We start from the raw sequence: 25,313 nt of genomic DNA on the forward strand, positions 1-25,313 counted from the left end.
ATTGTGCACTTCACATGTGCAGCTCAGTATTTTTTCAATTATACCTGAACTAACTTTTAAATATACAAATAGTTACAACAGTGGAGAGGGAGACATAGAGTGAAAGATATTGATGCAGAAAAGTCAGAGAATCCTGAAAATACATCTTATGAACCCTGGCTTTTGGAAACACCAGAACACAAGACATTCAGTCGCAGATCTCATAACCTGTAAGGGGCTCTGCCAACCACAACAGGCATGCCCATCTCTATCCTGGAGCTAGTCCAGGGAAGCAGGCATGTCTAGTAGTGGGTAGCACTTGCCAGACACTGGGGCTCTTTCCTACCAGATCATGCAGCACCTCTGTCCTTCACTTTGTATTTTAACATCTGTAAAATGGAAGTATTATTGATGCCTGGAATGCATGATTTGTGTACATTTGGAAAAATTAAAGACTACAACTTATGTAAAAACCAATCCCAGAACAATCACACAATAATATGTCATATTTTCAAATTTGCAGTCATTGTTGCTAGCTGCCCCCAGGACACTCATTTCTGCTATGAGCACTGCCCTCTCTGAAGGTGTCCACACTCACAGTGTCATTTATAATACAAGAACATAAAAACATGGTCCTTCCCTCTGCTGATGAAAACTACCCAGTCCCTTCCCTGTGGCACTGGAGAGGAGCCCCAGTGCCAGGTATCCTAGGGGTTTCCATTCAGTGACTGGGGAAAAACAATGACAATTCACTCTGGAGTTTGTGCTGAGTTAGGTTTTCCTCTCTGATTTCCCTTGTCTCATTTAATGGAGACAAGAGATATTAGATATGTGAGTGAATATGATTAAGATAAAAATAGCTATGTATGGTAGTTTTCCTGAGCAGGATATTTTCATTCCTACAGGTATTCAGTATGAGATGCAGGTTGTCAAGTTTGGATGAGGCTTGGAACAGCCTGGGGGTCCTGTGATCTGAGGATACTTCCATGTACTACTGTGCAAAAGACAAACAAAGTGAAAATCCCAGATACAAACCTCTCCTGTAGGCATTCAAGGACAGGGCTTTGCGTCAGGTGTGCTCTAATCTCAGAGTGCACATTACCCAACACAGGGGTAGTTGCAGATGGAAGGAAAGGGCTGGTTTTCTGGAAGGTCTGGGGCTTCCTTGCCACCTTACAGTTAACCAGGGGCACATCATTCAGGTATAATTCAGTGCCCAATATTGGATTCTCTGAATTAGAAAAGTTCACTTTAATAGCAGAAAACCTGTGCAAATGCATACAATGCAGACTGTCCATCATGGGGGCAGAACTGACCCTGCCAGTGGTCACCTCAGAGCTCTGAAGCAGCTCAAGGCAGCCTGATGGAGCATGTCAGTCAGCCTCAGTGCAGAGATGTCAGCTGGATTCTCTGATTCAACACTCTGGGGTTCAGGTAAGAGTCCTGAGAAGCTATTTCAGCACCAGTATCCTGTAAATACTAATGGATCTCAAATCTGACTGCTCCTCCTCACGTAATGTGAGCAGATCAGACTGAGCCTTGTGCTAGTTGTTTGTTATTCTGATGATCAATTTTCTTTCCCCCGGGACTTGGTTTTTACATCTGTCTATGCTCCTTCTTCTCCCCTACAATGCGTGTCATGTTCCTGTGCTTTAGATTCTAGGGTTCATGATTTTGTCCTGGATTCAGTTTCTGGGTCAGGCTGTGGCTCTTGCAGGCCCTGGGGAAAAGCTGAGGGCCCATCCTCCCTCACCATGGACTGGGCTCTCTCCTCTCTGCTCTGTGTGGACTCATTCAGGAAAGGCATATGGCCATATGGCATATGGATGTAGAATTGATTTATTGTGTAGGCAAAGTAGAAAAATATCCATTATACATGCCTTTGTGAGTAGCTCATAATGGGACACCCCACAGTACTCTGAGCTGTGCATGACAGTGCCCTGGTCTTTCTGCACTGTGTCCTTGGGTCTCCATGTGGTGATTACATCCTCAATGAGACAAATAGTGGTAGCATAAAATGTGAGCAAAATATGACCCTTCATTTTCTGTTGCTCCCTCTTACTCCCCTCTATCATATATTTCTTTCCATTCCTTACATGGAAAAACTTATATTTTTCCAAACTGGCAAATAATATTTTGGATCAGCATGTCTCATTTTTTCCTCATGGATTTCGGTGTAAATCACATGTGCTCTATAAAATATTCCTTCCAAATTAAATTGCTCCACGCTGAAGGCTTCAGGATTGTGAGCTAAAAGTTTTATTTTATGAAAGTATTTCCATTCCTATTCAACAATCGTGTTTAATTAGAGACACACATGTCCTAATTTAAAATAGAAAATTCCAGACTATCTTTGCAGGCAACACTGCAGTTTTTAGTGAGCTCGGGATTTTCTGACTTCAGGATCAGATGGTTAAGTGTGGTGGTGGCCACTTCAGGGCCACATTTGAGTGCAAATCACTCAGAAATTGTTTCACAGGGTTGTTTCCAATATTTTTTTTATTTTCTTAATAATTACTGCAGAATTAAAATAGATTCTCATTTAGTAAGAGTGCCACTAAAAATACCCAGGTCAGGACTTGGGGAGCTCTCGTAAAGGAGAAGCTTCTCCATGGAAGATGCTCTGGGGTTTCTGGGGTGGCTGGAAAATGGTGGGAACTCAGCATATGGACTGAGTTAAAGGGACATTTTTTCAGAGAAGGCAGGGGTCCTGCTCTGTGGGAAACAGATGTGCTGACACTGTTGACTTTGCCTCCAGGGCATGGAGAGGTGTTAATAGTTATAATTCTGAAGTGTACCCTCTACCCTGCTTATATTTTTTTCACTTTCTTTATCCAGAGAGTCTTAGTGAATATCATCAGCTTTAGAGGTCTCCTCATGGAAGTAGCTGAATTAATAAGCTTTTGGCTGTGCCCTAGAGACCATGAGGGCTTTTCCAATAACCAAGGATCAAGGACATTCATTGTGACAGAGGCACAGACAGCAGCAGCAGAAGGACAGGCATTTTCTGGTGTCCTTAAGAGCCACCTGCCATTATGAGTGTGGACCTCAGCATTCAGAATATACAAATTCTTCCTATTCTTCAAATAGTAACTGAATCTGTTTCCACACAAGCTACCACTAGATGGAGTCATGTGGGAACATGTGGGGTAAAGTATTTTGAAACTAAGTACATTGTAAAACAGAGGATAATGCCTGGTTGAGACTCAGAGCTAATCATTCAAAGTGTCAGAGTCATTAACCTGAACCCAGAATGACTCAGAACTTATGCTGCAATCATTCCAAGAATACAGATGATCTGGGCTGAGATACATGCCCAAAGACTGCTACAAGAAGAATGCTCTTCCCCTATCCTGTCCCATAATGCTAGGATTATTGATAAATTTATCTTATCTTGGTTAAATCTATAACAGAATTTTGTTAGAACTCAGAAAATGCAGCACAAAGTAGTGCAGCTCAGAGTTCATGTTGGTTCTCAATTAGCAGAGCCAGTTAGTCAACAAAATCAGAGAAGAGGACATAGTGTGGGGGTAATAATCTAGGAATCCTGTCCCCAGTTGCATTATTTATGAGAGCATCAGAGAAACAATATGGAACTTCATACACCAAAATTTAGTTTGAATGCTGAGAATGATAGCATTTCATTCACAAAGAGAATTCTAGAGACAATTGACTATGAATGGAGATATTCCCTGGGAGAACTGAGTAGGCACAAGCATGTCAGTTGATTTAAGTCAAAGGGCTTGGTTTGGGCCTTCATTTATTTATTTTTTCAATGGTTAATTCAATTTTATTACTGAATATTATTTCACTACACAGATAAAACAAAATTGTTTTATCTATTTCCTTGTTGATGGGCATTGGACTGTATCCATTTACAGTGGTTACCAATAAATCTTCTATGAATATTCAGTTTTAATTATTTTATGGATCTTTAGCATATCTTTCTCTTGACTAAATACATAGTGATGATATTACTGACTCTTACTGGAAACATCTGTCATATATTGAAGAAACTTTACAATGTCTTAAAATGGTTTTCAAAGTAGTTTTTATTCTTTGACCTTTATTTTTGACTCTATGTTGGATTGGGGTAGAGTTCCCAGGTGTGGTGGGTTTGCATTTACTGCATCTTCCACAGGAACACACACACACACAGGCTTTACTATGTACCTGCCCGGATGTGGGTCCAAAGAAGGAAGGGATTAAAAATAGTCAAGTTTAAACATCAGAATATTCATCAGGATTTGTATTAAAAATGTTTTTTTATTCTGGGTTTTTTGAAAAGCACCCTAATCAAGTTAAATATGCCTGGTTTCATTTTTATTTTGAGGAAAGTGTTCTGAGAGAGAAAATGGAGGGTGTACCATGGAGGCAGGGGAGCTGACAACCCACAATACAAGTCTGAGCCTGAATGAGGGAGAATGGGGGGGGGGGGTTGGGTGGAAATTTCCTACCCTGACTTTCAAACCCAAAAGGAGGGATCACCAAGGCCATTGAGAAGCCTTTAGGACAATCTGTCCATCTGATGATTCCTGCGTCTCTCAGGAGTAGGCCTGTCTTAGCATCTCTGCTGCACTTGGGCTTGACTGGGGAAGCTGAAGGGTCAGGCATCTTCCTCACAAATAAGGTGATGGCTCCAAAGCACAGCAGGTTGACCTTGTTCCTGTCTGTTACCTTTAGTTGGATGTATAGGAAGTGCATTCTGAGGGTCTGTATTAAAACTTGGTCTCATTTGTTTCTCTTAGGTGGTATATGGAAGCAACATGTGGCTTTGCACATCAAAATTAGCCACAATTATTCCAGGTATATTATTCCCCAATTCTTTACTATGTCCTTTGGTCCAGGGTTGCCTTTCTCTTAAGGTACAGTTAAATTTGTGGTGAGAAAACTTGTCCAGTTTCATTGGTCCATTTCCTTTATAGAGATGTCTTAGTAGAGTGAGTTTGTCCTTATCCCTCCACTATCCCTAGCCCTTTCCTGGATTTACCTGACTGCTCACCTCAGAGTCGGTCATGAGGATCGCTCACTCCATGTCCTGTCATCATTATTGCATAGAAGAGGGCAGTGAATTGAGGCCTTTGAGTGGGTTCTGATAGCATTAAATCCTGGCCAGCATTTCTGATACTCAAACTCATACAAGTTTAGTCAAAGTAAGGAAATTTGCTTTTACATAATTACAAGTCATGATTTTTTAAAAAATCCCTATTGTCACATTTGAGCACTATTTAGAAATGCAACTGACAAGTATTTCAAAACTTTTCTTTACATACATTGATGCAACTATTATTTGAGTGCAAGCACTTAATTTCCATCACATTACTGGAAAGTACACTAAAATCAGTGAATGGACTGTTAAATAAATGAATTCAGTTGTTTGAATGGGAATTACTGTGGGCCTTAATTTTACATTTCTGTTTAAAATAGCATTTAAATTGTCAGTTATAAGTTTGAGTAAACATTCAGAAGAGTTGTTAAAATATTAAGAAGGAAACTGTCTCCTACATTACATGGAATTAGTAAGGATGTCTGTGATATTCCTTTTTTTCCCAACAGTGTTTCAAATAGTAAAATGTAGTTTTCATATGTAGTATTATTCACTTACCCTTACATATCATGTTGGAACTGAGAATTAGTATCAGAATTTTTAAATGATATTTGTCATCAAGTAATAAATATTATCACAAATCTCATCAGTATTCCAAAGACTCGTTATCTCTCTCAGTAAATGTTTTAAAGTTGAGATGCTGTTAATTTTCATCATTAGCATCAAGTCTTCTCATAGAACAAAATATTTCTCATGAAGAGCCAAATAGCCTTTCAGCATGTAAGAATGTTTTTTTCTCTTTTACAAAATAGTTTCCAGCTTTAAATGACCAATGTTTGGAGGAAAGGCATGTGCCATTGGTGAACCAGAGAAATTATATCCATGCTTCTTCCTACACTCATTCTTCTTATCAAGGAACATGCTCAGGACTCATGTGATTAAACTAATAATTGTTTAAAAGCCTCTATGATGGGAGCCTGACCTGCCTTCTCACAATACATAATCTCACATTTGATGTCAGTTCTATTAGTTTCTCCCCTCCATATCCTCTTTCCATGGACAGGGTCCAATTCTGGTATGCATAAAAATTGAACAAATTGAGATTTTGCATAGAAAATAAAATAATATATTAACTCCTCTTAGCTGGAACACCAAAGCAGCCAGTCAGTAAATCAATGTTCCTTTGTTAACAATAAAAAATTATTGATGGTAACTCAACTTTTATGAAATTTTCTACATTTGAAGACAAGAACATATATATCTTGTTTCCATTACAACATATTTGGTACATATCCTCAGTTTTTTCCAGCAATGGAGTAAACTGTGATGCACTTGGAGGTTTGTTACAACCCATAAGAACTATTACCTTATCCCTGTTTTCATAGAGAATCTCCACTAGACAAGTCACACATATTTAAAGGAAAGTGTTGTTCCTTAAGAAGAAAATTGCCTCCTATTTCTTGTGCTTCCAGGAGGGTTAATTCAAGCAGGACTGTAATTACAATGAGCAGTTCTACTAGAGTTTCTCTATGGCCCAGACCCCTGGTCAAGACAAGGACCTTATTGATTTATAGTGTTTGGGGTAACATAAATCTAAGGGTATTCTGGGCAATTCATACCAGGTTTTCAGCATCATTTGTTAATTACTGAGAAGCACTGGTAAATGAGTCTCTCTCATTTAGCAGCACAGTCTGTATGTTCTCTCTAAGATAATTTATCTGTATATTTCCTTTATTATGCTTTGTTTTCTCAATTCTGGTGTCTTATGATTTTGCTGTGTATGATGACAAGTTAGCTCTCACTTTTTTCACTCATAGATAATTCACAGTTTTTATGTTTTAATATCCTCTTTTACTTTCCTTCAAAGTTTGGCTGTGTTTGGTTCCCAGATTTGTTTCATCACATACCAAAATATGTCTTTCCAGTGGGATTTTTTTGACTTGCAATATGTTTTAGTTAGACCTCACCAATACAGACTAGTTTCCCACATTGAAAGAGGGAGAATGAAAATTGTGGTTCACTTATGTGGTTGTTTGAACAATTTGACCCAAAATATGTATATACTTAATTTTTGTGCACATTATTTTGTTTTTCTTTTCTTTACATTTTCTTTTCCTTAGATTTTCATTTTCTTAGTTTCTAGGGTATAGAATAGGTATTCAGAAAGAATTGAAACATTGGAACTTTAGTCATAGGATCCTTTGAAATTTTTTCCATAACTAGTATTTAAATTATATTGTGAAAAATATCATTTTTTGGATATATGTTATATTTTACAATAAGAGAATAACAGAAATTACAGTATTGTTCATAACAACTTTGGAAATTTCCTATATAAGTATATGTTAAATCATGCTTTGAAAGATATTATCCTTTTGTATATATGTCATATTTCATAATTAGGAAACAACTGAAAGTGTGGAAGTATAACCAATAATTTCCTTTGGAATTTGCTCTCTAACTTCTTGTTAAATTGGAGTTGGAATGTTATTATTTCTCTGTAAATATGTCATATTCTGCAATAAAATTTTGTTTTAAAAAATAATTAAAGCCCTCTGGCCTATATCTTTTGATGTCTTAGAGAATGTGTTTGTGCAGGAGCCTTAGATATAATTATGCAACCTGCAAACTCCAACATTAAGAAGCATGTCTCTTCAACATGAACTAGGCTAAGGAGGTAGTTGGAAATAATTATGGTCATAAATATTAATTTACAGGACATAGGATGTGAAAAACTGTCATTTATTTTATATTATTTATTTACCAAAATTTATCATACAAATAGGCTTTATTATATAAATATGTTATTGTGAAAAGTTAGAAAATTGGATATATTTAATGCCTTTCTTTGGGTTTGTCAAAGTGATCATTATGATGCCTGTTATTTTAATATGTTTTATAATAAACCCAATCTCTGAAACATCAACAAAATGGGTTATGCAATAATTTGTTAGATATGGCACTAAAAGCATAATCATTAAGGCAAAAAATACAATAGGATTTTGTCAAAACTAATGTAATTTTTGTATCAAATGATATTAATGGAATTAAAATGAATCCAAGGAATGGAAGATAATATTCACTGTTCATAGAATGAATAACATTCTTATGTCCAGAATATATACACATAGTTAAATATTAACCAGAACACACAACATATATGACTAGACATTTTATAAAGAGTGATACACAAATGTGTAATAACCATAATATTTGCTAAAGATTATTAGGTAAATGTAAATAAAACCACAATTACACACTGCTACTCCCCTTCTCTTCTATTATCTAACAATTAATCTGTACAATTGTTGGGCATGCTGAGAAACCATAACCCTCATATTTCACAGACATTTTGTGGGTATATAATGATGAAGTAAGACAATAGGTGCTATATCAATAGCTCAGAAATATCACAAAATTAGGATTCATGGTTTCACAACTGCTATCATTATAACTTTTGTCCCTCAAGTCACCTGTTTCTGCTATGTACACTGTCCTTGCTGAAGGCCACCAAACCCAGACCTTCCTGAATTATAGGAGGAAATGCAAATAGGGCCCCTCCCTCTGCTGCTAAAAACCATCCTGCCCAGACCCTGCAGCCCTGAGAGAGAGCACCAGCATTATTTCCCAGGTCAACACACTTGGTGACTGAGACAACAGAGGCAGTTCACCATGGAGTTTGTGATAAGCTGAGTTTTCTTTTACTGCTGTTGTAAAAGGAGAATGAATTTTTAACCAAGAGGGGGAAATAAATGTAACAGAAAAAGTTTTCCATGACTAAGAGATTTCAAATAATGCAAGGGACTGTCCTGGAGGTTTCTCCTATGCAAGCTTCAGAGAGATAAGCCAAGTGGTCAAGTGTGATAAGTTCATGACAGTGCAGTCCCCAAAACCCTAAGAAATAGCCAGGCCCCTCTCTAAGACTCTATAAAAGTTTCACTCAGTATTTTCTTCAGAAACTTAAATCCTCCGGATTGTTCCTATACCAGCTAATTCCCAAAACCCAGAGGCAACAGCTTCTTCAATAACATCAACAAGATGTCCCCCCCTTTTCCATATTTTTGACTGCCTTTTCAACATGAAAAAGTTAGGGGGGCTGTTGCCTAGTCATTCATGAAGAGGGGAAAAGTGATTTAACTTGAGGAAGGAATAGCAATAGACTAGATCAAATTTAAATAAGGAATATGAAAACTGAATCCTTACATTATTTTTTTCTTAGTTGCTAGGGTATTAGAATGGCTAGAGAGAAGAAACTAAGATCGTGGAACTGTAACCCGTGTTGATTGGAATTTTCTCTATAGCAACTTGTTCCATTGTAATTTTATAGTTATCACCTTTTATGTATATGTTATATTTCACAATAAGGAAGCAAATGAAACTATGGAACTGTAACCCATAACATTCTTTGGAATTTTCTAACTAGTTTTTAAGTTGCATTTGGAAAGTTATCACTTTTATGTATGTATGTTATATTCCACAATTTTTAAAAAAAGTCATTTTCTGAAGAACAGACAGTATTGAGCACGTGAGTGAATGTGAGTGGACAGCACTGATCAAAAATTTGGATATATGCAAGTTTTTCTGAGCAGGATGCCTTTCTGTTCACAAATGTCCAATGTGAGGATCAGTTGGTGGAGATTTATTGCAGTCTGCAGTGTCTCTGACATTCTCCCCTGCAGTCCTGGATTCAAATTCAGTATCTACTGGATGGACTGGATCTGGCAGAAACCATGAAGGGGACTGAAATGTGTTGGAGATTTAAAAACTGATGTAGGTACTAAGAGGTACAGATTCCATGAAGTGCTGATTCATCATCTGGGAAGAAAACAGGAAAACGGTTTATCTGAAATACGCAAAACTTAGAATCAAGGTTACAGCCTTGTGTTACTGTATGGAATAAACAGTGAGGAAGAGTCATTGGGAAGCTAGAAGCAAGCATTCCCTTCAGGGTGTTGGGAGGGGACTGGCCTGCAGGGGGTGCTCAGGAACCACAGAGCACAGGATCCAGCTCCAGGTGCAGGTGCTGATGTGATGCTCACAGCTGGTTTCCTGTTAGGTTCTGGGGCTTCCTCTCCAACTGAAAACTTCCCCTGTGTTACCTCCCTTGATTTATGCTTCTCTGACTTCTACTGTTGTAATAAGAGGAAACATTCTTACATTTTTACTTTAGGCTCACATACAGAATTTGAATAATGTCTTGTCTAATTTGTGGATCTATTCACTTAGTGCATAAGATAAAAGTGCAAGTAAAGATGAGATACTTTGAGATTTCTCTGTTTGGGAAACTCCATGTCTTCAGAATTATCTTCTGAGTGGCCTGTTCTGAAAGAGTAGGCTCATTTTGAGTTTTCATCAGAAGTAGCCTTCCCTTTTGTTTTCTAGTAGATTGTACTCAGGGTATGGGCTTTGAACACTTAATCCACAAGGCCATCTATTTTAGGGTAAATCATAGATTACAGGAAATTTCACCCTCATTAACACACTTCAATAAAAACTACATACTACTTTGTAAGATTAAACACTGTACTGTTAAGTTAATGATTATGACTTCACAAACTGCCACTGGATAAACTCTCCATGTTTTTCTCCATTTCCTTGTCTCTGGGAGAAGGAGGACTTACAACCTAAGGATCACATGAGGCAAATTTTCCTTCCATGTTTACCTTTGTGAAATCTCTGATTGGTGAACTCTAAACCATGGGGGTCAAGGATCCATTGACCAAGTGTACATGTCTTTGTGTGTTCAGACATGAGGTGATGGATCAGATGGCCATGGGGCTGCCTGAGGGATGTGGTGTCTAGGCATGTCCCATCCTTGTCCCAAGTCTAAATTTGAGGGAAAAGAAAAGTCATGAACTCATTATATACTGAAAAGTCAACTTCATCCTGGTCCACCAGAGAGCTCTCCAACCCTCATGGAAATTCTGTTGATGGAAAATCCTTGCAACAACACAGTTCCTGCCTCCAAGAGAGACCTATGGATTTTCTCAAGTCTGTTGGATGTCACTGCTTCTACCTCCCTACAACATATATCTCTTAGAACTGAAATTATCTCTATCTTCACACAATAGGACAATTCTGTATGAACAATAAGGACACAGAAATGTCCATCACAGGTATTGACAATACTGACAAAACTGATTACACATAATTCCATATCCAAGGATCTAGTTTCTTGGCAAACTTCTTAGTTAGCATACCCTCTAAGAGAAGTTCCTGCATCCTACAATTCACAATGCTCTGTTTCCTTTACCCCAAGCCATTACCCCAGGCCATTTCATAGAATAATAATTTAAAAAACGTTCATTTTCATTTTGGGAAGACACTCCAATGATTGTCTGTCTTCAATAACACTTCACATCTATACTCAGTTTCCTTTCTATCTCTAAATAGTAACATATTTCCAGCTTCTACTAAGGTAATTCTTTTCCTTCCCCATGCTGTAGAATGATGTGGAAGAGTTAATTTCCTTATTAACCCTCAATTAAGCACCAAATGATTATTCCACAACTTCATAGAGTCTAGTGTGTGTTCCTGGACAGTCCCAAGAAGGAATGAACTGTCTTGGAACCCATTTTTACCTCACCTCTTCTTTCTCTGTTTCTCCTACTGATGTGATAACTGGTAAATTGGCTCCTAATTTTCTCCTTTATGTCCAAGTAGTGACATTGCTTTTTGTCACTTCAGTGCCCAAGTTGAGTCCTCCTCACTATGCAGCTTGGCTCCCACACGTGTCCCATGGTGGCGCATAACTTGTGTCCCCTCTGCTCTCCAGGAACATCTAGTTCTGCTTTCTCATTCCTTTTCCACTTGATTGTGAGGTACATTGAATCCCTGTTTTCAAGGTGAATTACCCTGCTGCCTCAGGGAATTCTCCCCATGTTCCTGATATTCTTCTCACAACTCTCCTTCCGTAGGGATTTCAGGTCTTGCTGTCTCACTCAAACACCCCTACATCAGTGACATACCTCCCATACCCATGTTCTCTGGGAGTTTCAAGTTCTGCCTTAACACCCATTGCACCATGTCTGTGATGAATGTTCCATTTCCCTATTCTCCAGGGAGAAATGATCCTGCTACCTAATCTGTCTGTCACCATGTTGGTGAAGTACATCCTATGCTTCCTCTAAGGCAAACATTCCTTTAAAAAGCTCAAGCTCTGATGTCCCCAAGCAGGAGTCTTCCCCTCTAAGCACAAACTTTTGATTTAACTATTTCTCTTGCATCTCCTATTCTGATAATATCCTCACCTGGACCTCTGATTTTTACATATTTTAAATTATATCTTAACACCTATTGAGTAATATGTATGACTCTTTCAGCACAAATCAAAGAAAAGGCAACATACACTACTTAAACAATGAGAAATTTTATGATCTAATGAACAAGACATGGAGACCTTATGGGTCCAATGTTTGGCTCAGTGTTAAATATACTTACATATAAATTCTTCATGTCTCCACTCTGATACATCTGGCATGTCAGCTTTATCCTCCAGTTGATGCCCATCACATGTGCTTATGTTTACAAAAAAAAAAAAAAAAGGACTTCATTTAGATATGACAATGGGCAGAGGAGTGTGGGCATTTCTTCTAAAGAGTCCTTCTAGAGGTCTGTAAATGCCTTGAGAGGCAATCTCTCCTGCCTCCCTGCTGAAACATGTCACATACTCACATAGGCACAGATCCCTGACAGGAAAATGAGATTTCATTGACTAGACTGACAATTTTACCTTTTGAAATGATGTGAATCTGTTTCTATGTAGATATTTTATTGAATTATTTTATAATTTTGTATTCACTGGACAAGAATAAAATGATTCTGTTTAGTACACTACTAATTCTTTTCTTCCTATTATTTCATCTAACGATGGATATCCACAATGTCAATGAGACATTTTCCAAGACCTAAACTTAATTTTCCATAAATCCTTATCTACCCAATTATTGATAATTACCTAGGAATGAATGACATTATTCAATTTTCCAAATTTTGACAATGGGCATAGAAGAGAGTCTACAGAATACCAATACGAGTACAGGGAAGACCTATATAACTGCAACACAAAATTCAGGCAAAATGAATATTACCTAGAAATACTGTTATGTTTCTCTGTGGAGACTGTGATTCATTAAATAAAAAGAACTCCAGCAAGAATTATCAATCTGGAGGTGCTGCCCATGAAGCTAATGGAGGGGGTAGCTGAACTTCCTTCATCCCACAGGAGTGAAAATTCAGAGCAAGAACAGGGCATGTGATCCTTGAAAAGTCAGTGGTCAGAGATCAGGGCTCATATTAGTGCTACAGTGCAGTTAAATTCAGAAATATCAGCCTGTCAGTAATTTTATTTTTGACATGGGGTGGACATTTCTATTAAGATTTGTAATCATTCTAACGTTGTTCAAATGATGCACAGTCTCCTAATCCTGCTCTTTGCCTTTTCTCAGAGTCCCAAGCCCTGACCTGGTGAACTTCCACTGCAGTTTCTTAATCTGCAATTGCCTTACTTCTGCTTCCCCTTTTTTCTGAGGCCTGATCTGTGTCATCCAGGACAAGGGAAAACACAGGGATCAGTGTATAAAGGAAAACAACAGTCTGCCTCCCAGACCCCTCCTTGTGTTGTCAGATTGCTCCACACTCAGAGTTCTTGAGTATTCCAAGGGCTCAGGGATACCAAATGTGCTGCTTTAAAAAAATGGTTTCTATGGTCACTTTAGCAGGTGCCTTGGCAACTCTAGGCCTCTTCACATACCTGTGCAAGAAAAGAACTATGTCAAATCAATAACTGGATTTTCAAGTAACATTGTTGAAGTAAAAACTGCACAGTAACCCTTGAAAAAGCACAGGAAAGTAGCTATTTCAGTTGACAATATGTTCAACCAAGTCAGCAATTCACTGACAGTAACTCCAATTCACAGCACAAATGATGTCACCATTTCCATGGAATTCACTATAATTGCAAAATTGAGATGCTGGGAGGAGGTGCTAAGATGGTGACATTGAAAGGAGTCAAAGACTGTTAGTCCCCACCGGAACAATTTATAAATGACCAAAAAGCTAGTAAATTACCTGGAATAACTGTGGGGACACAAACATGTCTGACTAGTTATCATCCACCAACCTGAATTGGGAAGAATGTCCAAGATCACAGCATAATATCTGTAAGTAAAAACTGTGGACCCATGCTGAGAGCCAAGAGCCAAGAGCCCCTCCCTCACAGAAGCCACATGGTGCTAGAGAACAGCACCTTCCAAACAAGCTAGTGTACCTCAGCCCAGTTCCAACTGGAGTTTTAATGTTAACTGCTCAATACAGAAAGTGAATCTCCAACAAGCAGACAGAGGCTTTTGGTGACAACTGACCTTGGGAGAGTCAGAGGACATATCTGTCTCAAGATTGGGAGCCCAGAGGATTGGGTGTTATCTCTGGCTCATGGGTGAACCTGGGAGCTGTCTGTCCCTTTCTCTCTCTTTAGAGAGAACCTCAGCCATTTTCAGCCCACAGTGCTTTGTGGTAAATAAAGCCTCAGCCATTTTAAAATCAAAACACTTTGATCAGGAGAGTCAGAGAAACAAAGAACTTATTGATATGAAATGACCTGTCTGGAGGGGGCATAGTTCCCCAAGAGGAAAGGGAAGGGCCCAGCTCTACTGCCTGCCTTACTGGAACTAGACCCCAAAGCCTGGGTGAGAGACACAGACCACATCCTCTTACACCAGCCAGTGACAGGCTGACAGGTGCACCTGCCTGGCAGAAAAGCACAGGTGTGTCAGTCCTCCAAGAAAAACAATCAGGGAAACCTGATACTGAATATTTCCTCCTTCTGTGACCTGAGCCTGTTCTCATCTGGAAAAACCTGATTGGGGTTGCCTGGGAGGTCAAATGCCTAGACAGCAGAAAACTAAAACCTACACTAAGAAAAATGAAGTTATGGCTCAAAGGGACAAACATACACTTCCACTGAGATAGAGGAATTTAAACAACTAATGTTAAATCAATTCAAAAAGTTTAGAGAAGATTTCGCAAAAGAGATAGAGGCTATAAAGCAAACACTGGGCATACATAAGGCAGAAATTGAAAGTTCAAATAAACAACTAGTAGAATCTATGGAAATGAAAGGCACAAGACAAGAGATGAAAGACACAGTGGAAACATACAACAGCAGATCCCAAAAGGCAGAAGAAAAGATTCAGAAACAGGAGAACAAAACACCTGAAAGTCTACATGCAAAGGAGAAGATGGAAAAAAGAATGGAAAAATAGGAGCAATGTTTCAGGAACTTAAGTATGAAACAAAGTACAAGAATGGATGTATCATTGGTGTCCCAGAAGGAGAAGAGAATGGAAAAGGGGCAGAAGCAATAATAGAGGAAATGATCAATGAAAATTTTCCATCTCATATGAAAGACATAAAATTACAGATCTAAGAAACACAGCATACTCCAAACAGAATAGATATGAATAGGCCTGTGCCAAGACACTTAATAATCAGATTATCAAATGTCAAAGACAAAAAGAGACCACTGAAAGCAGCAAGAGAAAAGCAATCCATCACATACAAAGGAAGCTTAATTAAATGATGTGTGTATCTCTCAGCAGAAACCATGGAGGCAAGAGGGATGTGGTGTGATATATTTAAGACACTGAAAGAGAAAAACTGCCAAAAAAGAATCCTATATCCAACAAAGCTGTCCTTCACATATGAGGGAGAGCTCAAAATATTTTCTTACAAACAGACAATGAGAGACTTTGTGAACAAGACACCCACCCTACAGGAAATACTAAAAAGAGCACTACTGAGTGAAGGGAGAAGACAGGAATGCATGGTTTGGAACACAATTTTGGGAGATGGTAGCACAGCAATGTAAGTACACTGAACAAAGATAACTATGAATACAGTTGAGAGAGGAAGTTTGGGAGCATGTGAGACACGAGAAGAAAGGAGGAAAGATAAAGACTGGGACTGTGTAACTTGGTGAAATTTAGAGTGTTCAACAATTGTGATAAAATGTACAAATATAATCTTTTACAAGGGAGAACAAGGAAATGACAACATTGCAAGGTGTTAAAAATGGGGAGGCATTAGGGGAGGGATGAAATCAACGTAAATTAGAGACTGTAACTAACAGAAACATTGTATTATGCTCCCTTTAATATAACACAAGTGATATACCAAGGTAAATGCAGATAAGAGGGGAAAATAGGGGAGTCATGTTAGACACTTGACATTGGTGGTGTTGACTGACTCTTTACTCTAATTTGATTTGAAGCTGTTTACCTTTTGCTACTTCCTAGCTTTCATTTTTTTCCTCTTTCTTTTGCCTATCTACCTTCTTTGACTCTCCCTCCTGCTTTGTGGAAGAAATGTAGATGCCTTTATATTGATAGTGGTGAAGGTGTTGAATACATAAATATGTGACCATACAGAGAGCCATCAATTATTTACTTAAGATGGAAAGTATTGTGTGTGAACAAAGCCATCATAAAAAAAAAAAAATTGGTTGATGACAAAACCTCAAGGGCAATATACTGGGTGAAATGAGCCAGACACACAAGGACAAATATTGCAGGGTCTCATTGATAAGAACTAATTATAATATGTAAACTCACAGACATGAAATATAAGATACCAAGATATAGGATGAGGCTTAAGAATGGGGAAAGGTTGCTTAGTATGAGCAGAATGTTCAACTAGGTTGAACTTAAATATGTGGAAATGAACAGAGGTGTCAGTAGCAAGATGTGTGAATAAATAACAGTGGAGAACGATGCATGAATGAGGTGGAAAGGGGAAACTCAGAGTCATATATGTCACCAGAAGGAAAGTTGGAGGTCAAAAGATGGGAACGTATAAAACTGAATCCTCTGGTGGGCAATGTCCATGATTAACTGTACAAATATTGGAAATCTCTTCCATGAACCAGAACAAATGTATGAAAATACAATTAGAAGTTAATAATACAGGGGCATGGAGGGAAGAAATATATACCTATTGCAAACTACATACTACTGTTAGTAGTATTTCAACATTCTTTCATAAACAGTAACGTATGTACTATACCAATACTACAAGTCAACAATTGAGGGGGTTTGGTTAAGGATATGGGGGAATTGAGTTTCCTTTCCTTTTTTTTCCTTTCTTTCTGCTTTTTAATCTTCTGTTATTCAAATTTCTTGTAATTTATTGAGGTGAACAACTTCAGATTTCATTATTGGCTTGGATATTTGAGGAAAGTTTTCACTTTTGTTTATAATATTGCTGACTTTTTTTTTGAAATTAAACAGATTGTTAACCTAAAAATAAAAATTGAGATGCCACCTCAAAATTTTGGAATATACCATATAGTAGAGGTAACACAGGAGAAAAAGTGTTATAGCATGATTTCACACATTTTAAAGGACCTGTGTTTGTACTGGTTATTTGATATATAAATGCTTCCCTGGGATAGAGGCCTAAAGATGATATTGAAAAGGATCCTTGATCCTTGGGCATATCTAACTCAGTAATCACCTCACTAATCATATTTCTATCCTGCAGGAACAGGAATCTGGGCTTAGAGAATGTGGAGCCCTCATGAGAAGATTGGGGACCCACAATATCCTTCATGCTGGGGAGCAGCAGATAAAATAACCTCTCCTTGCCCTTTTAACTTTACACAGAAATGTAACTTCCACATGCAATTAACTGCTTATGTAACCAGATAAAGCAACAGGACTCAGACAACCTAAGATGGTGGTTAGGTGAGATAGGGCAAAAAACACCTCCATGAAAAATACTAGATAAAAGCCTTGAAGTGACACAGAACACCAGTTCCAGTGACACAGCAGCCAGGCAAGGTCTGCTAAATCCACAGGGATCATGCATTTGGTGAGACCAGGAGTCTGCATTCTGAAATGAGTGAGTGAGTAGGCTGTAGGTCCTGCAGCCATGTTGCAGTGTTGGGGAAACCATGAGCTGGCATTTGGAGATGGACTAGTTCTTTAAAAAAATAAAAACCAGAGCAGCTTCAGATAAGGCGGCAAGAACTGCACAGTTAAGTGCAGCAGGAATGAGCTGTGCCAATGCCTCAATATCTGGCATGGAAGATAGCCCTTCCCTCACCCACTGCTAATTGTTTCAGAGCCAGGAGGACAGAGGGGAGCCAAAAGGAGAAAGAAACCATGCCCCTTGCAACCTTCTTCCCAGCAGGCTGGGGACACTCCTGCCTAGTGCCAGAGCCACAGGCTAGAGCCAAGCCAAGGGTCCCAGTGTTACAGGGAGTGTTTCTCACAGCACCACGCACATGCTGCAATATCAGCCATGAACAGTGGCCTTTAGTGCACCTACAGCTTATTGTCCTGGAGCTGGGAAGGCAGAGCTGTGTGAAAAGAGAAAATTAACACACCACATTCAGGCATCTTTACAGCAGGCTGGTAATGCCCTTGCATAGCCTGGCAGCCCAGGTCTTCCCTGGAGGGCCAGTGTGCATTTGTGGCATAGCACAGCCTTCCCTCAGCAGAGGTCCTGGAAGAGCATGACTGAGAATGGGGACCTACTCAGAAATCCCAGGGACCCTATGCCAATACCAAGGACTTGTGGGTCAGTGGCAGAGACAATCTGTGGCAAGACTGAAATGAAGGCTTAGACTCTTGCAACAGCATTAAATCTCCAGGAACACCTGGGAGGTTTGATTATTAAAGCTGCCCTACCCCCCAAACGGCTCAGATACACACCCCTCATTCAGGGTGGTCAGCACCAACAACAGAATCAAACTTGTTGCACCAATTGAACCCCACAAGTTTCAGACTTCCTTGCACTACAAAGACAAAGTTGGGGAGACTGACTTGAGGGAAATAGGTGACTCACAGACACCATCTGCTTGTTAGTTAGTGAAAGTGTACTCCATTAAACTGTAGATCTGACAAATTAGAGATTGATGTTTTTCATATTCTGAAAGAACCCTATCAAGTAAAGAAAATGTCAAGAGACCAAAAGCAACAGAAAATTTTAAAGCATATGATAAAACCAGATGTTATGGAGAACCAAAACCCAAACACCCAAATCAAAAAATAAAGAGACACAATACTTGGAGCAATTAATCAAAGAACTAAAAACAAGCAACAAGAGCATGGCACAGGATATAAAGGACATGAAGAAGAATCTAGAAGAGCATAAAGAAGAACTTGCAAGAGTAAATAAAAAGTAGATGAACTTATGAAATAAAAGAAACTGTTGACCAAATTAAAAAGACTCTGGATATTCATAGTACAAGACTAGAGGAAGCTGAGCAATGACTCAGTGTCCTCATGGACCACAGAATGCAAAATGTAAGAACAAAAGAAAGAATGAGGAAAAAATTAAAAAAATCAAAATGCATCTCAGCGATATGATAGATAAAATAAAATCTCCAAATTTAAGACTCATTGGTGTCCCAGAAGGAGAAGAGAAGGGTAAAGGTCTAGAAAGAGTATTCAAAAAAATTGTTGGGGAAAACTTCCCAAACCTTCTACACAATATAAATACACAAAGCATAAATGCCCAGTGAACTCCAAATAGAATAAATCCAAGTAAACCCACTCCAAGACATATTCTGATCAGACTGTCAAATACTGAAGAGAAGCAGCCAGTTCTGAAAGCAGCAAGAGAAAAGCAACTCACCACATAAAAAGGAAACAACATAAGACTAAGTAGTGACTACCCAGTGGCCACCATGGAGGTAAGAAGACAGTGGCATGACATATTTAAAATTCTGAGAGAAAAATTTCCAACCAAGAATACTTTATCCAGCAAAACTCTCTTTCAACTTTCAGGGAAAGCTTAAGTTTTTCACAGACAAACAAATGCTGAGAGATTTTGCTAACAAAAGACCTGCCCTACTTCAGATACTAAATGGAGTCCTACCAACAGAGAAACAAAGGAGAGAGACATATAGAGAAATTTGGCAGACATGTATGGAACATTTCATCCCAGGTCACCAGGATACACATTCTTCTCTGGTGATCACAGATCTTTCTGTATAATTGACCATGGGCTGGGACATAAAACAAGTCTCAATAAATTAAAAAATATATATGAATTTATTCAAAGCAGACTCTCTGACCTCAATGGAATACAAATAGAAGTAAACAACCATCAGCGACATAGAAAATTCACAAACACCTGTAGGTTAAAAATGAGGGGGAGATGAAAATCACCAGTAGATCAGTCCTTTGAGAAATGCTAAAGGGAATTGAGCAGGCTGAAAGGAAGGGACACTAAACAATTGACTGAAACCACATGAAAAAATAAAGATTTCCAGTAAAGATAACATGGTAAATATAAATACCAATACTACTGTATTTTTGATTTGTAACTCTACTATTTACTTCCTACAGGATCTAAAATACATAAACTGTAATGATAAATCAGTGGTTTTGGACTCAATGTACAATATGTAATTTTCGACAAGAACTACACAAAGGTGGGGAAACTTAAAAGTATAGGAGCATAGTTTATATGTCCTATTGAAGTTAAGTTGGTATCAAAGAAAAACAAGATTGTTATAGATTTAAGATGTTAAATTTAAGCATCACAGTAAACACAAAGAAAATGTCAGAGCATATGACCATAGAGATGAAAAGCAGAGTATGGGTTATGAGAAGTGTGGGAAGGGGCAATGGGCAGTTAAGAAATGAGTGTAGAGTTTCTGTTTGGGGTGATGGGAAATTTCTAGTAATGGATGGTGGGAAGGTCATGGCATTGCAATATTCTGAATGTGACTAATTCCACTAATGGAATGCTAGGGAGGGGTTGCAATGGGAAAATTTAGGCTGTATATATGTTTTCACAATTGAAAAAAAAAAGACAGTCTAAATAGATAATGACTATTAAATGCCAAGGTTGATCCTGGATGGGATTTGAGGATGGAGGAGAGGAGGCTCAAACACAGTTGGGATGTAAGGATAAAAAGGAAATATAGAATGTAAGCTTTGTATCAATGTTGAAATCCTTGAACTTCTTAGCTGTGCTTAATTGGATTGCATAAAAGAATGTTCTTGTTCATGGGAAATGTATATGTGAATTATATTGTTTTTTCATGGATGTGTGTAGCTTGCTCTCATATGTTCAGAAGACAGAGCAATAGATGATGGATGATAGGGAGGGAGGGAGGGAAAGAAAGAAATGGTGGTATGTTAAAGTTGGTTGATTGGGGTATTGTGGGAGGGGTTTGGGGTATGCTGGAGTTCTGTGTATCGGGTTTGTATTGTTTTTGCAATTGTTCCTGTAGGTTTGAATTTATTTCAAAATAAAATAAGAAAAAAACATGACTCATTTATTTAAATTCAGACTTGCTCTTCCCCTGGAAAATATTTTCTGGGAGTCATGGACCTTGTCCTCAAAAACATGAAAGCCCTGTGGTTCTTCTTTCTAATGGCAGCTCCCAGATGTGAGTGTCTCAGCATTCATACATAAATGTAATGGGAATGATACATCTGAGCACATGACTCACTGTGGTTCTCCTTGTCCTCAGGTGTCCTGTCCCAGGTGCAGCTGAAGGAATTGGGACCTGGCCTGGTGAAGCCCTCGCAGACCCTGTCCCTCACCTGCTCTGTCTCTAGATTCTCTTTATCCAGATGATATTTACTGGATCTGCCAGGTTTTAGGAAAGGGGCTGGAATGGGTCCATGCAATATGGGTTGTTGGTAGCACAAACTATAACCCAACACTTCAGCCATCACCAAGGAATACTCCAAGGACAAAGTTTAATTAAAGCTGACCAACCTGAGACCAGAGGACATAGACAGGTATTTCTGTGTGAGAGGCATAGTGAAGGGAAGTCAGGGTGAGCCCAGATACCAATCTCCCCTGAGGGCACAGGAAGGGCTGGTCTGCAGTGGATGCTCATGACCACCAGGGGGAACTCAGAGACCATCCCCAGGGGCTGCTGCAGAGAGTGGCTGGGAGGAGTTTCCTGGCCTTGCCTGGAGTTCACTCTTCTTGCTCCACAACATGAAACTGCAGAGACTGTCATTGCATCTTTTCTAGCCAGTGCTATGGCTAGAAAACCTAAGCCAGGACTCCTCATCAGTTTTAAGTCTAAAGCATTTGCAGAATGGGAAGGAATTTTGGGCATGCCTGCTTCAATGAAAAAATCATTAAAACCTTCTGCCGCACTTGGTTTGGGGGATGCTTTCTCAGTCCCAGTTGTATGGATGGAACACCATGATTTGCACTGAGCATTTTTTCTCCAAGTGTTGAAGTGGATTTTACATCATATTTGGTATTTGGAGACTGTGCATGCCCATTTACAGAAGCTGAGATTTTTTGCCTTCTGTCTGCATGTTGTTGATATGGACATCTGTAGGAATTAAACCAGAAGGAGGAGATGGAGCTGTGTGACCATAGGTGGACACTCCAAGCAACAAAATATTCGTTAATGTGGCTTGGACAGTGGATTGAATCATCATGTGTAGTATAGCAGAAAAATATGTGGCTCTTGATGTATTAGCAAGTGTAAGTGCCCATAATTTGGGGCTAGGAGTACCACATCTTGGACTTTGCTACAGGTGATTGAGCTGTTAATAGCATTCAAGAGTGAGTTTAGGGTGGTTGGAATGTTTAGAAATAAGGTAGAGCGCCCCTGAAGACCTAGTCCAGTTAGCCTGAGACTTACTGAAGCTAAGATATCCAGCCTGGGACACACCAAGCTGGCAGAGCACAATGATTAGGATGCACTGGTTGCTATGGTAACCCCACTGCTTTCAAGTCCCAGGAGACATTTCTTGTTTTATGCATATTTAAGGCATTACCCTCAACATTTCTCAAAATCACAGACTTGCTTGGCATTTTTGGCTTTGGTTTAATACTAAAGAAGACATCAATGTGTTTCATCAACTGAGCAATGATTTCTGGATCTATATCAGTTTATTCCTTCATATCAAACTTCATCACAATAAGAAGACAACCCATGAGATAACATCTTGCAAGAAGAACACTCAATGGTGCCCTGAGGTAGATAGTTGATTTCTTCTGTGGGTTACTGAGATCAGGAAAGTGGATCTGGGCACCTGTTCTCTGCATGATATATTTGATGTTGCTCCCATTTCAACCCAACATGAAGAGCTGATGTTGAGCTGCAATATCTAGTTGTGTGCTCACAGAAATTGCAGATGCCATGCTCCCAGAAAGCTCTTCTAACAACATAGCCATTCCTTCCTTCACAGAACTAGTGTTATTCTGAGACCCTCATACTATGGCAGTAGCACCCTACATTCAGGAATGCTGTTTAAATGATACTGAAATGATGTAGGTTTTTGGCTGTGCTGAAAAGAGGGAGAATTCGAATTGTTTATTCCTGTTGGAATCTGGAAAGTGGAGGTGGCATCCTATTTCTTCCATTAGTTTTTAAATATTATAGCCACCTTTGCCAGTTACATGTGAATATTCTGTATGTGAAACATCCATCTTCAACATGACCGAAGTGCTTTTTGTGTCTAAGACAGACATGATCCTTTCTTTGGTTTCTTTAACATCTTTCTTTCCAGAAAACTTAATATGGGGATATTTCTTGGATTTGACAACAATCTTCACTTTTGATGGCCAAGCAATCTGCGTATCTGTTTCCTCCATGGTCTTTTGGAAAAAAGTCTTCTTCACTTTTACCTTTTCCTTTACCAGCAGTTTGCAACATGGCCTCAAATTTCTTCCTATCCAGGCAGAAGAGCTCCTCACTCCACTCAGGGCCCTGCAGAGGCACCCTGGCAACAAGGTTGTCTTCAGATCCAGGAATGGGTGAGTCAGTGCTGGCTCCCTGTTGTAGCCACCAGGTATCTGGGCTTGCTCTGGGCAACCATGGGGGGTGTGCTGCACTCTGGCTGCAGCTGCTGCCCCTCTGGTGCCCAAGGCCTCTGCTCACTGTCCTGGCATGACTGGCTCCCTGTGTTGCAGCACAAGCTCATCCCTCCACAACTGTCAATGCTGCTTCAGATGTCAAGACCACCCCTACAGAGTCCCTGATGCATCCCAGCTCAGGTGCAAAGGATGACACAGACCACCCATGATCCTGGCCCAGTCCAAGCCCAGTGGCTTCCTTGCCCCTGATCCCCCACCAGCAACCCCAGTGCCAAGTGAGCCTGCAGTGCTTTCTGTGACTCCATTTGCCAGGCCATGTCCGCATTGTTTTAACCCATTCATGTGTTGTTGTAAAAATAAAGACCTATTGTGAGTTGGACCTTTGGGCTAGGTTATTACTACTTGAGATGTGACTCCCCTCATTCAAGGTGGGTCTTTGTCCTCTTATTGGAGTGTTTTATGAGATGATAAAAGTAGAAAAATCAGAAAGACCTTAGAGAAAACCCAGAAGCAGCTGCTAGAGTACCCACAGAATCCCAGAGAAGAATCCACTGGGACAAGGAGATTAAAGTAATGAAACCTGGGAGGAAAGGAGCAGCAGACATTGGCCATGTGCCTTGCTAGCTGACAGAGGAACACAGGATGCAGGCTGCCTATCTTCATAGGAGGTAACATCCTTGTAATGATTTAGTTGGGACTTTCATATGTTCTTAGAACTGTAAATTTTAACTTAAATCCCCACTCTAAAGTTCACCCATTTCTGATATATTGCATTCCTGCAAACTAGGAAACATTTCCTTGGATCTTTTAATAAGGTAAATAATGATTTTTTGGGATCTCCCTCAGGTAAGCTAAAATTTGGGTCTTGTTTCTCCCTGCAAACATCTGCCTCTCCATTTTACAAGGTTATTGTTTGTCTTGTGATTTCAATTACCTGACATGTTGATGTTAATTATTTAATTTGAAGTTTTCCTGTTTTTGCTGTAAAAATAAAGAGTATTTTTACCTGGGTATTACACTTCTCATAGCAAGAAACTTGAATCAATCCAAGTGTACATCAATAGGAGACTAGATAAACACACTGAGGCATTTATGTACATTGGAAAGGTACTCAGCATTAGGTCAATGAATGCTCAGGACTCTGTAGAATATGTATGGATTACTAAAAATTACACTAATGAAAGGAGTACAAAACCATATATTTTATGATTCAATTTACAAAAATTGTGGATGCAAATTATCCAATGCACCATATGGAAGATCAGTATTTGCCTGGAGTCAGGGTGAAAGGATGGAAAAGGAGGGAGAAGGAATTACATAAGGACAAGAAAAAAATTGTAAGGGTTTCTGAATAGCACAGTATCCTGATTGCAGTGCTGGATGCATGGGCATAAACTTATGAATTACTTTAATTATATGCATTCAATCATAGAGCAGCTCTTATTTCAATGAAGAAGTCACAAAGCATAAAATTGGG

The 25,313-nt window shown here is 39.1% G+C and overlaps 1 pseudogene; it reads right to left on the bottom strand.

The window, feature by feature from the left end:
• The window catches only part of LOC119516006, a 37,708-nt pseudogene extending 13,870 nt beyond the window's left edge, over positions 1-23,838 (bottom strand).
• Between the last annotated feature and the right edge of the window lie 1,475 nt (positions 23,839-25,313).

Source organism: Choloepus didactylus, chromosome 19 (assembly GCF_015220235.1).
Source record: "Choloepus didactylus isolate mChoDid1 chromosome 19, mChoDid1.pri, whole genome shotgun sequence".
NCBI lineage: Eukaryota > Metazoa > Chordata > Mammalia > Pilosa > Megalonychidae > Choloepus > Choloepus didactylus.